Source organism: Anguilla rostrata, chromosome 11 (assembly GCF_018555375.3).
Source record: "Anguilla rostrata isolate EN2019 chromosome 11, ASM1855537v3, whole genome shotgun sequence".
Lineage (NCBI taxonomy): Eukaryota > Metazoa > Chordata > Actinopteri > Anguilliformes > Anguillidae > Anguilla > Anguilla rostrata.
The window spans coordinates 15,782,525-15,794,981 of record NC_057943.1 but is presented as its reverse complement, the minus strand read 5'-3'; the positions used below and the strand labels follow the sequence as shown (position 1 = coordinate 15,794,981).

General features: G+C 42.2%; 1 protein-coding gene across 4 annotated transcripts in view; it reads right to left on the bottom strand.

Annotated features, from left to right (window-relative positions):
- Positions 1–12,457, bottom strand: part of cacna2d2a (calcium channel, voltage-dependent, alpha 2/delta subunit 2a) — a 235,593-nt gene that overhangs the window by 50,113 nt on the left and 173,023 nt on the right. The window lies entirely within an intron of this gene.

The window sequence follows — 12,457 nt, the reverse complement described above, 5'->3', positions numbered from 1 at the left end:
ATGAAGCGTATTGGCATGACTTTTTATCAATTTAATTACTAAAATCTTAATTTAAAAAGAGTGAGTGAGTGAGAGAGAGAGAGAGAGAGAGAGAATGAGAGAGAGAGAGAGAGAGTAAGACTCGTGAAGGCAGCCCCTCTCTCCTGTTAGATGGTGCTGCTAAAATAATGCAGCACCACCTGCCCCTGCATGGTTTACCATGCGAGAGAGACAGAGAAAGAAAGAGAGGGAAGGAGGGAGGGATAGAGAACCACTCGGATAAGTTAATGTGGCACTGTAAAATGGGGTGAGGTGGAGGGGGGGGAGGGCTTTAAAATTCAGAAATGAATCAGGAAGGCTGAATGAACTGGATTTGGTTGCAGTATTACAAAGGTACGATTAATCTGTGACAATATACAGGGTGGAAATTCTTATCCCTCAGTAAATACAATAAAAAGCATTCAACGACATCCTCCCACGCCGAAGGACCAGCAAAAGTAGAAATACAATGGAGATTTATGCAGCCGCTACATTTTCACAAACAGGCCTGTTTTTTTACATCACATCTATCACAGTAAGGTACAGGACGCCTTTTCCTTTATCACTATCCCTACAAAAAAATCACTTTAGTTAAGAATATATGTGCTGGTTTGTTTATTTATTGTTTTTTTTTTTTTGTATCACTGCTGTGTTCGATTATGGATCCTTGATGACACTTAATCAAAAGCTTATGCATCAACAGCTTAATGCATGAGTTGTGGGAATACTTGATAACCAACAAAGGCCGAATTAAAAAGTATTTACACACTGATCAGTGGTTATTTCATATTCTGTATGAAACCCAAGCATCCACGTTGATCAGTGGATGTTTTATATTCTCTGCTAAACTCTGTGATCCAGATGTGTTGTTTCTGCATGGATTCCACGTTGTAATTACCTCTTCACTGCTGCCAAGAGCTGGCGTTCTTTCCCTGTCATTACCTCCGCTCCCCTGTGCCAGGGCCAGGTGACGAGCAGATGGGTCTGACTGGTGCAGTGTTGGGCCGTGTCTTCTGCCCACCCACCCCACCGACCGAACGGCTACCAAAGCCAACCAGCCACTGCCCACGGCCTAGACCACTCCATACACCCTGTGCACCTCTCTCTGTCTCTTCTTCATATTCACACAACACGCGCACACACACACACACACACACCCTAACCCTAGACCACTCCATACACCCTGTGCACCTCTCTCTGTCTCTTCTTCATATTCACACAACACGTGCACACACACACACACACACACACACCTGCCACTTTTTCTTTGCTTGGCCTCCCTCAGGCAGTTCCGACCACATTATTTCACTTTCCCGTTTTTAAGTGAACCAACACAGTGTTTATCTTACATAATTAATTACAGTACAAGTGATTCTGAGGGACGTATTTGGGAAGAACTACAATTAGAGACATTAAGAGAGGAACATTAGAACTGGAACATCAGAAATGATTCGTGACTTAATCAGAAAAAGAGGAGGTAGGGCATGTTCAGTCTAGGGACCCAACCAGACAGGAATAAAAAAGAAAATAAAATAAATGTAAAATCTCTGTACCATCTGAGCAAATACGAATGGTAGTTTATTCTGGGATGTCTGATAGTTTGGTGGTTTGTAGTAAAATAAAGCCTACTGTGGTTGGCCTGTGTTGATGGATGGTGGAGATGCAGGGGGACGATAAAAGAAATTAGCATGGGTGGAGGGGGCTTTATTTACAGGAGAATGTGATGGATCGGGTGGGTGGGGGAGGCCGGGGAGCGTGCGACATTAAGAGGAACGGTAATGTTTATTACGCCAGGATGATGTGGATCGTATGCAGTGCACTAAGACAGGGAGAGAGAGCGCACACTGAGGGAAGGACCATGTTCTTTGGGGGGGGGCAGAGAAGATTACCCACTCTGGAAATTAATCAGGAGGTGAAGAGAGCGCAAGGCTGCCCATAAGGTCTCCAAATTGATATTAATTAGAAGGTGCAGAGGTCAGTACAGCAAAGTACACGCCCTACCCACACACACTTAAATCCTGCTGTCTGATTGTTTCCTGCCAACTTCATTTTACTTGTAACTTTGGTGCAACCGCTAACACTGTGTGGAAAAAAGAAAGGACGAAGGTGATCACAGCTAGTTTTAAGATTAGCAAAAACGAGAAAAAAAATGAAAATAACATATTGCTAGCATATGCGTGCTGCTACAAATTCCATTTCGCGTCTTGGTAAACTGCATGGCAAAGTGGTTTGCCTTGATGCTTTTACAACAAGTAATCATGTAGCACACTAACCTGCAGCCGACAAAATGTAACATTTGTACATTTAAAAAAAAAGCGAATCGGCTGACAGCAAAAATGTAATCTCAAACAAACAACTGGGAATTAATGAAGTTTTTTATCCGCGTTTGTTCTCGACCACCATCACCCCCTAACACTCTTATTTGCATTCACGGAGCTGTACTGCACAGGAGCGGCTCCATACGCTATCGATGCATTAATGCCAGCAAGAGGGGCTGGATAGCCCGCTGATAAGGCCATGCAGAGATGATACATGTGTACCCTGACACATTTTTATTAAGTGCGCTGATTTAAATGTGCATTTCTCAGAATTGCGAGGCCCTGAATCGATGGAATTACGGGTGTTGGTGCGACAGTGTGACACACACTTATGCTGCCCGGGAGATGGAAGCTGCATTCGCATTGTGGCAACGGCCTTTATTATTTTACGGACTGATGTTTCCTCAGCCGGTTCCCCCGAGTCGTCCTTATTGAATAAAGATTAAATTAAGATAAAATAAAAAATAAATGCTGCAGGAAGGCATTGCAGGGGGGGCCGGGGGGGGCTGTGGGTTTTTATTTATTTCTCCTTCATTTTTCTTGCATGTTTTTGACTATTTCTGGGTTTTAGGAAAGTGTGGCTGCTACCAGTATTATATCTAATTTTTTAGGTGGGGAGGGAACGATCTTACGACTGAAAGTTCAATATTTTATTGTATTTTATTTTAATGTGATTCTGCCATGATATACCAGGCAATTGAATTTAATGTGTCCATTTCTATGGAAATCATGGCAACAAATAAACACACACGCACCCTCGCATGCACGCAAGCGCACACACACGCTACTTGCATTTAGCTTGTACTCCAGCTCAGGATCTCAAGGAAAGCATTCTACTGTATATGGCAGTGATCCAAAAAAGTGGCAGAACCAACTGACAAGGCTATCAACACTCTTTGACTTATATGTTTTTGAAGAAAAATATGTAAGTACTTGATATTTCAGCCATTTTCCAGCCATTTTTTTATGACTTCCCAGGAAGACGTTCAGCTGTCATAGATAATATTAACACAGGACCACAGTCACGCTCTGACACCACACCCATAGCAGCACCTCCCGGCTTCTCCTTTGAAATAGCAAAAGAGGGAGGAGGGCATAGACGGCTAAAAGAGGGAGAGAGGACTACCCTCCAGAGGACAGAGAAAAACAGAAAGAAGAGCACGACATTCAACTCAGAGAAGATGAGCACAAGAGAAAGGGGAAAAAGGAGAGATTGAGAGAAATACTGAAGGCATAGGAGCAAACACGGAGAATAGAACGCCGTTGAAAGGGAGGGAGGCAAACAGAGAAGAAAGGAAGACAGCAGAAAGGGGGGCAGTCTCACCCATCACCCGTGGCTGTACTGAGATGATGCTTTTGGAACAGCACCTCCCCCTGGAATATACCAGAAGATTCACCAAGCCAAAATATTTACAGAGATGTGAGATTGGCTTCCCCTAGAAATCAATATCTCTTATGGCCTGCATGCTAGATTGCACCTAGGAGGTAATGGGATCTTTGCAACGCTTGGGTAACAGACGTCTATGCACCTTTCTCTGGTGCATTGCTCTCTCTCTCTCTCTCTCTCTCTCTCAGTTTCTCCCTACGTGACCCCCATCCTTCTCACACCCTTCCTTTAATAACCTGTACTGATGTTACGATCAAGAAATGTTAATAATTAATGTCAGAGCAATTGGAGACAATTAAGTGTGGTGACTGGACCATTAATTTTCCTGGGGGCAGGGAGACTGGGGGTTGGGGGTGTAGCACTCAAAGGGAACACTGCTACAAAGTCGGCGGCTAATTGTCTATTTTCCCACAGATGATGTGTAGCCACAGAGTTATTTTATAGAGAGCTACAGAATATAATCACACTTTCCAATTTGCAATAGGGAGTTCATAGGCTGTGTTTGCAATTCAAGTGCAAGCACCCTTTCCTTGTTTGTAACACTCCCCACAATCCACACACTAAGTCATTAATGATGCAAACTTTATTAAATTTTCCCAATGATGGTGCTAAATCAATTAGTCCTTGATTACACTCCACCACAGAACAATTTGAATGTTACTACAACCAGACGCCTCTGGTATTAATGAAGACCTAGAAGTTAATAAATAGGAGGTTAGCAATATGGTAATATGATAATGTTTTAATAAGCTGTATGGTTGGGCTTAGGACAATGTTTGGGATGTAATTGGAAACCTTAGCGTGCCAGAAAGGTAGAATTGGTTTGTTGTCTGCAATCTGGAATCACTAAGTGTGCCCATTAAGTCACCACACTGCCATTGAAACCCTGTACAAGAGGCACAAGTAGCCACTAAGGCTTGCGCAATCTTCAGTCCACCCATGCATGAAAAAAATGGCTGTTTTCCAGGAGGAACTAATGGAGTGAGAACCTGAGGAACTCTGGCTGACACCCCTGGCGGGACAAGGCCAACTGTGTCACATCAATGGAGACCCATAGTCACAGAGAACTAATAACATAGCGCAGATTCAAACTTTACATATTAGGATTGCAGGGCCCTGGCTGTGGTCACACAGAGCACATGTACCCACTGAGCCAGTCATGAGTCCACTGTGTAATTGTAATGGCAAACCTGTGTTTTCCTTTTGTAACAGCAACACACATTTACATTTAGCAATTACTAATATGTAGCGCAGCAGTTCGGGTATATTTGCATATTTGATAAGCTAATTTATATAAAGTGTTTCCAATACATTTACTATCAGTATATTATTTTACTTACAGGCATCTAAGTTTATAATATGAGCAAGTGGCCTCAGAGACCCGGTACTTGCATCACTGGATATCGCTGAACAAACTGCTCCAGCAAAACGATTCCGATAAAACAAATTCCCGGCTGTATCACGGCACACAAAGTCCTAACTTTGTATAATGGGCTGTAGAGAAGATTTCTAAATATATATCGGCAATTAGCGAGGAGTCAATTACCGAGCAGCTCCAGCCTGAGCAAAGGCCACAGAGCAGCACAAACAGTGTGGTCTCCAGCAACAGCGTCTCAATGTCGCATAATCCTGCATGAGTCCTTGGGACATCCCGCAGTTCCCCATTTCAGGAACCCTTAGAGTGTGGTAGGGCATCACTGAGCCAGAAAGAAGGCCCAGAGTGCCTCTGCTGAATGCTGTGATGGATTAGGAGGTGGACCACAGTCTCCCCACAACCATAGACCATTTACACTGTACATACAAAACTCTATATTGAAAAAAGAAAAAAGAAAAAAAACAAGACCAAAAAGACTAGATCATACAAGAATTCACCAAGATCATTCTGCTGGCGTGTTTGGACTGTATCTTTTGCGATCAAATAGTTACAAAGTACCATGCAGACATTATCCATGTAAAATTATTCTCCAGGCCAAAGCAGTCAATCACAGACAGAATGTCTTCTGTTGTCCATCATGTCCTCAAGTCCATAACATGAATATGGTCAGTCAGCAGCTATGCTCTTTCATCCATTTGATCAATTCAAGGAAAACTCACTGCTACTTGATGTAAGAATGAACAGCACGTGCACTGACTTTAAAAGAGTGGAAAAAGTTGCTACCAAACTAGTGATCACATTCCATTAGACACCATTTTCAGCTACTTTTTTATTAAACCAATTAAGTCATAAACATGTTTTGGCAGTAAGATCATCATCTGCATGAACTATCACCGGTATTTAAAAGCATTCCATAAAAGGGATCATCAATTATTAAGTTTTAAAGATTGAGGCACCATATGATTCAAAATTTTCATCTGTACGGATTAATAAAGTTAGCCATCAGGAAAAATGATTTTATAACTCTAGGATATCTTTGGATGCTGGCACAAAAAATATCATAAATTAATTTAATGTAAAGTAATTTGAAGGAATATCTCACTATAAATACAAATCAGGCTATAAGATTACTGTTTCATGTGAATACACAACAAGGTACTGATAGCCAAATGTAGTAAGCATTATTCTGGAGACAAACAAGAATTATCTCTTCTACCTATCATCCACATATGGAACAAAAAAGCTTTCACTGAATTAGAAAACAAACAAATAAATTCTATTTTTCATTTGTCCAAAAAGTGGACACAGTTTTCAGTGCGCACAACAATAGTTAATGGAAGTGCTAATGATTTTATTGCATTTGTCCAATAGTAATACAGCCAAGGACATGGATCGCTTTGAAATGTCCCATGAGGTGGTTCATCGAGACATTTTTACAAATGTCTATTCGTCTTAAAGTGACTGCAGTACACGTGCCTTCTCTACAAGGCCACAGCACCTCAAACCTTGTGCAGCAGTATAAGCGATGAATCACTTGATAGTGAAATGTTTCTCTGTAGCAGAGTGAGTAAACTGAATAATGGTTCGCCGTAGTGCAGTGGAAGGGGGCTTGAAATGATTACGTGAGTTGCGAATGATTGTAAATTACAGTAAATGATTCCTGTGTCAGCTCGGGAGCGCTCAGACAGCCACGTGTCCCCCAAGGCACACGCCGTCAGCCATGTGAGATTCTTTTAACGCCGCATTCCACCGGCTGAGCTCGCGGAGTACTGCTCCCGAACACACTGCAGGTACTCCGCTGAAGAGAGGAGTCACTCCTGTGCAACGAGACCTCCTCCCTCTCCGGACAACGCGCGGACCACCCCGGAGAACTCACGGCCACGGGCGGGCCACAGCGTGCGCCACTGCATCGACGATGTGTGCTTTTCCGCTCAACACACCAACCGAGAGGTCTTTAATAGCAGATCCATCAATGTGACAGCGTACATTTTTAATATTTAAATGCTGTATCACTGACAAAGATGGTTTCCTAGATACGTGTATTTCATCCCTCATGTCATTTAGGAAAACAAGACTATGAATAAAAGTTGTACGTGCAAAGTGAAGGCAAAATGAAATAATGCCAGTTGTCTGTCAAGTCATACGATTTCAAATCTTTTTTCTCTATTATTCTTATTAATTGAAACAGTATCCTTTTTTAGATAAAGATTCCCATTTCACAGTGCGAGGCGAGGCAATGAACTGACGGTATGTGGACTGTGTGAAGTCTCAAAAGTCTATGAATAGGAGTCAATATTTAATCTATATGCTTGATTTCTACATCACATGCCATTACCGTGTATTGAAATTCATAGAAACTGCTGCACATCCTATTTAGGTTAGAATGATCACAGTCATTGTTAATAAATTACAATATGAATACCATTCCTTGATGGAGAGATAAACAAGTGTATTGTGATAGTGAGACAGAAACAGAGAGAAGTAATATATCATTATGATGCTGTGTTGTTATATAATTAAAAACATTTAAATATCCAATGTCCATTTAAATGTACATTTAAATGTCCAAAATATAGTCCTTACAGCTAATTTCTTGTCTTAAGAATATTTGCATAGTTGTGATGTAGCTGTCTCTGAAGGTAATAATTAGGTATGCATAGAAACATTGGGTATTCTAGTGTAAAATAAAAACATGTCCAACAAATGCATTGGATATGAGGTGGAAGTGACACTGAATTAAATAATCGCCAATTTGTCACTGGTGTTATATTAATGTGCCATTTGATTTATTTCAATGTAATTTGTATCCTCATGAAATAATCTTTGATTAAATCTTTTGTGATTTTGCAAAACTACCGTAAGGTCATCAATATATTATCATTTCATCCTTTATGGCATTCCAAACTTATCGCATATTTTTGCACATTCGCACACATTATTCATCTCCCTAGGAGAACATTCATAATGGGATGGTAGGGTGTGTGTCTGTGTGTGTGTGATTTCAGGATTTGAACGAACCTGTCTATCCCAACACCAGTCAGTACAACAAGACTAAATCACATTCTATTAGCAGCTCCTGGAACTTCAGTAGCAGATAATCACTGGCTGCTTGTACAAGAAATGGCAATGTTACACAGCAATCACATAGGGTTGACCTAACACCGAGGCCTCTGTGGCATCACAAGTCCAACATCAGACAGTCAGCAACAGGTTCCCTTGGTGTTGCTAGGCAACAGCTCATAATCCCCAGGGGCAGGGTTGCCAACTCTCACGCTTCTGGCATGAGACACACACTTTCAGGCTCTGTCTCACGCTGTCACGCCACCCAAACACATCTCACGCCAAATAAAAGGGCCACAACCGAAAACAAAGCCGCTCCCTGATTAAACAAATTATCGAACAATTACATATCAGCTGGCCGGACAAAGTGCCATTGGTTCGAAAACATTGCAGAGAGACAGCCGATTGGCTACCTATATTTGACAGCACCCCTGCCCATGAATACATCTCACTCCAGCCAGCGGACCAGAGTCAGCTACCCTACCCAGGGGTTTTTATTGACTTGATTCAAAAAGACTGACAGTTATTGTATCTGAGCTCTACTCGTCATTGACAGAAATATAACAAATCAATAAACATGTTAAATAAAGCACTTACAGTACAATGCCCTATTACACAGACAATATCACCCTCACCCTCTTGCTATTTATTTTAAATGTCAAAGCACATAATTGTGCTGCAACAGGTGCAGACTGTTTAAAAGGGATTAGAAAAAAGAAAGAAAAATGTGTATGATCCTCTCCAATACACGTGTCAAAATGATGCCATGTTGTCACCGCAACAATCCAGTTACTGGGGGGCAGGTTGTTCACTCTGAGATTTACAACACTTACAACAGGTTTTCTGTGATATCCTTTCTGTGGGAGAATCGCCAGGGATAGTTCTGCGAGTGTAAACTTAATTACTCTGCCAGCTCATACCTTGTTAGCATCTCTTTATCCTCGCAGTTAGGGAGGCACAGAGGAACGCAGACTTCATTGGGGGATTTTTAACATACTGTATCTTTTTGGATTTTCCAAACCCCATCAACTGATTGTGTGAATACATGACTGGGTACATTTATACTTTTGTGAGGGGTAGGGAGGATGGGGAGGGAAAGCACACAAACTACAATAGCACAACTTATACCACTAAAAAAGAGATTTCCATCCCCTATGCCTCCATGTCGTCTGGAGATAGCACAGCCAAGGAGGGGGAGAGGGTAGAAAGGTGAGCACACGTACGCACGCACTCACTCACACAGACACACGGACACACTGACACACACACACACACACACACACACACAGACAGACACACGGACACACTGACACAGACACACACACACGCAGACACATGGACACACTGACAGACACACACACACACATGCAGACACACGGACACACTGACACACACACACACACACACACACACGCAGACACGCGCTCACACATTATATTTTCGGTTTTAGAATCACTGACCGAGGAGAATCTGCCCTTTCCAGATTTGTCAGACCAGGCAATCACGACAGAGGGTGTCACTGCATGACTATTTTAAGAGGACTTCAAACCAGGTATTCACTTTTTCTGGGTCCAGCGTGAGGAGCCATGGCCAAATGACTGCTGTTATTGCAGCAAAGCAGAGGCTCCATGAGCACAGTGCCACAGAAAAACAATAGGTAGACCCTTTTTCAAAAGAAGCAAGCCTTGGATTGCTCACAACATAAGTAAAAACTATTCTAAAAGATCAAGAGCTCAGTTTCAAATATGTGAGGAATATTAACAAAAATATCTCAAGGACAGACAATGTCCATTCCTATACTGCATTAGTCACATCCCGAAATGGGATCAGCTTTCTGGCCAATCAAATTGTTGTGACTGGCTGAGCTGTCAGCGTCAAATGGGATTCTCTGGAGGGCAAGAGAAGTCCTGTTCAATGGCCTCAACGTAGCTCAGTTGGATTCACAAGTCACATGGGCAGTGGTCCATGGCATCCACGATTACCCCAGCGCTGCCAGGAAGTAAACAACGTGCCTGGTCTGCCGCTGTTGGTGTTTCAAACACAGGTGTAGCCAAGCGCCTGATCTGAGTTAGGAGGGATGGGAGCATCTCTCACACTGTTACAGCCTGTTTCAGGCAGCCAAACAATGGCAGCACACATCTGTCGGTTCTGGAATCACAATTTTAACATCCTAATTAGAACATAATGGTGTACCCCCAGTTGTGCTCACCATACCTGCATAGTAATACGTGCTGTTATGAGATACATGAACTTTTTGTTTGCCTCTTTGGTTTAGACCCCCTTCCCCAATTCCAGAAGTGCTGTTTTTACTCTTGTGACTGGCTTTCTTTCACCAGTCATCTTATCTTGGTCACAGCACGCAGACTTTTGAATTTATTGTGCTAGATGCCTTAACAAATTGCAGATAAGTGATATTTAAATTTAATTGACTGCTTTATTTTTTTTTTAACCAGAATTCCAGTTTTACAATCGGGTTTTACCGGAATTCATTTCCTTTGTTTTATTTTCACCTAAACATCCCCTGTCTTCTGAGTGCATGCAAAACCTAAAGACACACCCATACATCTGGGAGAGCCAATGAGAAGATGACAACAGCAGTTTCCCCTTATGGTGGTGAGCCCATCTCACTCATTCCAGCCACGTAAGGGAAAATAAGAGAAGTGCTATCCGGGGGCTGGGGGGGGGGGGGGGGGGCTGATATTTATTCTAATATTTTAAAGGAGAGACTTGGACTAGGGGGCTCCAGAACAGATGCTGATTGCTGAAGGAACATTAGAGGAGCATTAATCACCTGAGCCTAGAAGCATCCTTTACAATGAGAGAGAGCGAGTGAGAAAGAGAGAGAGAGAGAGAGAGGAACAAAGAGAGAGATCAAGAAAGAGAGAGGAACAGAGTGAGAGGGAGAGAGAGAGAGAGACTGAGAGAGAGAGCTGCATCAGAGAAAATGGGAGAAAATTAGAGTTTAAAGATAACTATACCACCCTTGTACCATCTCCTGCTTCAATATACTTTTAGTTTTTTGTATTGCTTAATGTTTATGACATTAGTTGATTTGTCTTAGCGATCCCTCTTTCACCGATCCTTTCAACATTATGCTTGTGGTATTATTATTATTATTATTATTATTATTATTATTATTACACGAAACACTAGAAAATACAACTGTGAGCCACAAATATCCAAGCCAATAAAATGGCATCATAGAGCTACAGGTGCAATTTTAACATAATTTTTTTAACATATTTTGAATATATGGACTGTAGCAACCACCTCAAATTCCATCTGTATAAAATATTGAATATGCATCAAAATGGCTGTTGACTCTGTGCTATTTATAAACTGAGTAATTTATCAAACATTGCAGTCAAAACGTCTTCCAATGCAAATGCACAGGTTTTCTTTTGTTACTGAATCACTACCATTAAACAACAATACAAGAAGTACTGAGTCACAGCACGGCAAATTCAAAGAACAAACAAAATTAAATATATGTTATACAAATGATAACACAAAATGGCTACATCCTGCTTACTGACATTGCATTGAGTAAACACAGGCAGCAAATGCTGCCTTTTGAAGATGAACGGCAGTTGTGAAAAGAGCCAATGAAAGAGCCCGTGGCATAGTGAATTTGGCACATTACATTTCAGTGGATTAATCCTCTGCCCATATGTTTTTCCTCTGTAACTCACAAAGGCTGCCTCTGGCTCTGTTCTATGCACAGACAGTTGAGTTATATGTAACTGCTGCATGTCACAGAGGAGAAGGTAATAACTCAATGCAGCAATAGCTTAAGATTAAGCCACCAGCGCACATGGGTGCAATACATTTACACACATTTGCTTGGCTTTTGCAATAAGGTGGCCGTCTAATCTTAGATACAGCTGAAAGACACTCCAGTATATTTGTTTTAGCTTTCTCATTTTTTTCACATTTTCTCAGCTGAAACTGTTGAGAGTCCGATGAGGCACAGTCGCTGGTCATTCTAGGACCAACAGATTGAATCAGGAGAAACTGTGCCTGATGCAAGGTGAAAAACGACTGTCTAACTCCATTTCAGGATCCCCGGAGTGCCAACCTCACGGTTATGAAACATTCCCAGAGGTTCAGCCTCGCCAACAAAATGCCCTCTGCCTGACAGCCTGTTAGTCAGACGGGCTCCAGCGCCACGCCGCCCGCTGGGGCCGTGACGGGTGAGGCCGCGGTGTCTGGAGCCCCGCTGACCAGCGGCACACGCGGGTACTTAAACCGTGACAGGCCAGGAATGTTCCGGCACTCTCTGCACCGCCATCCCAGAGC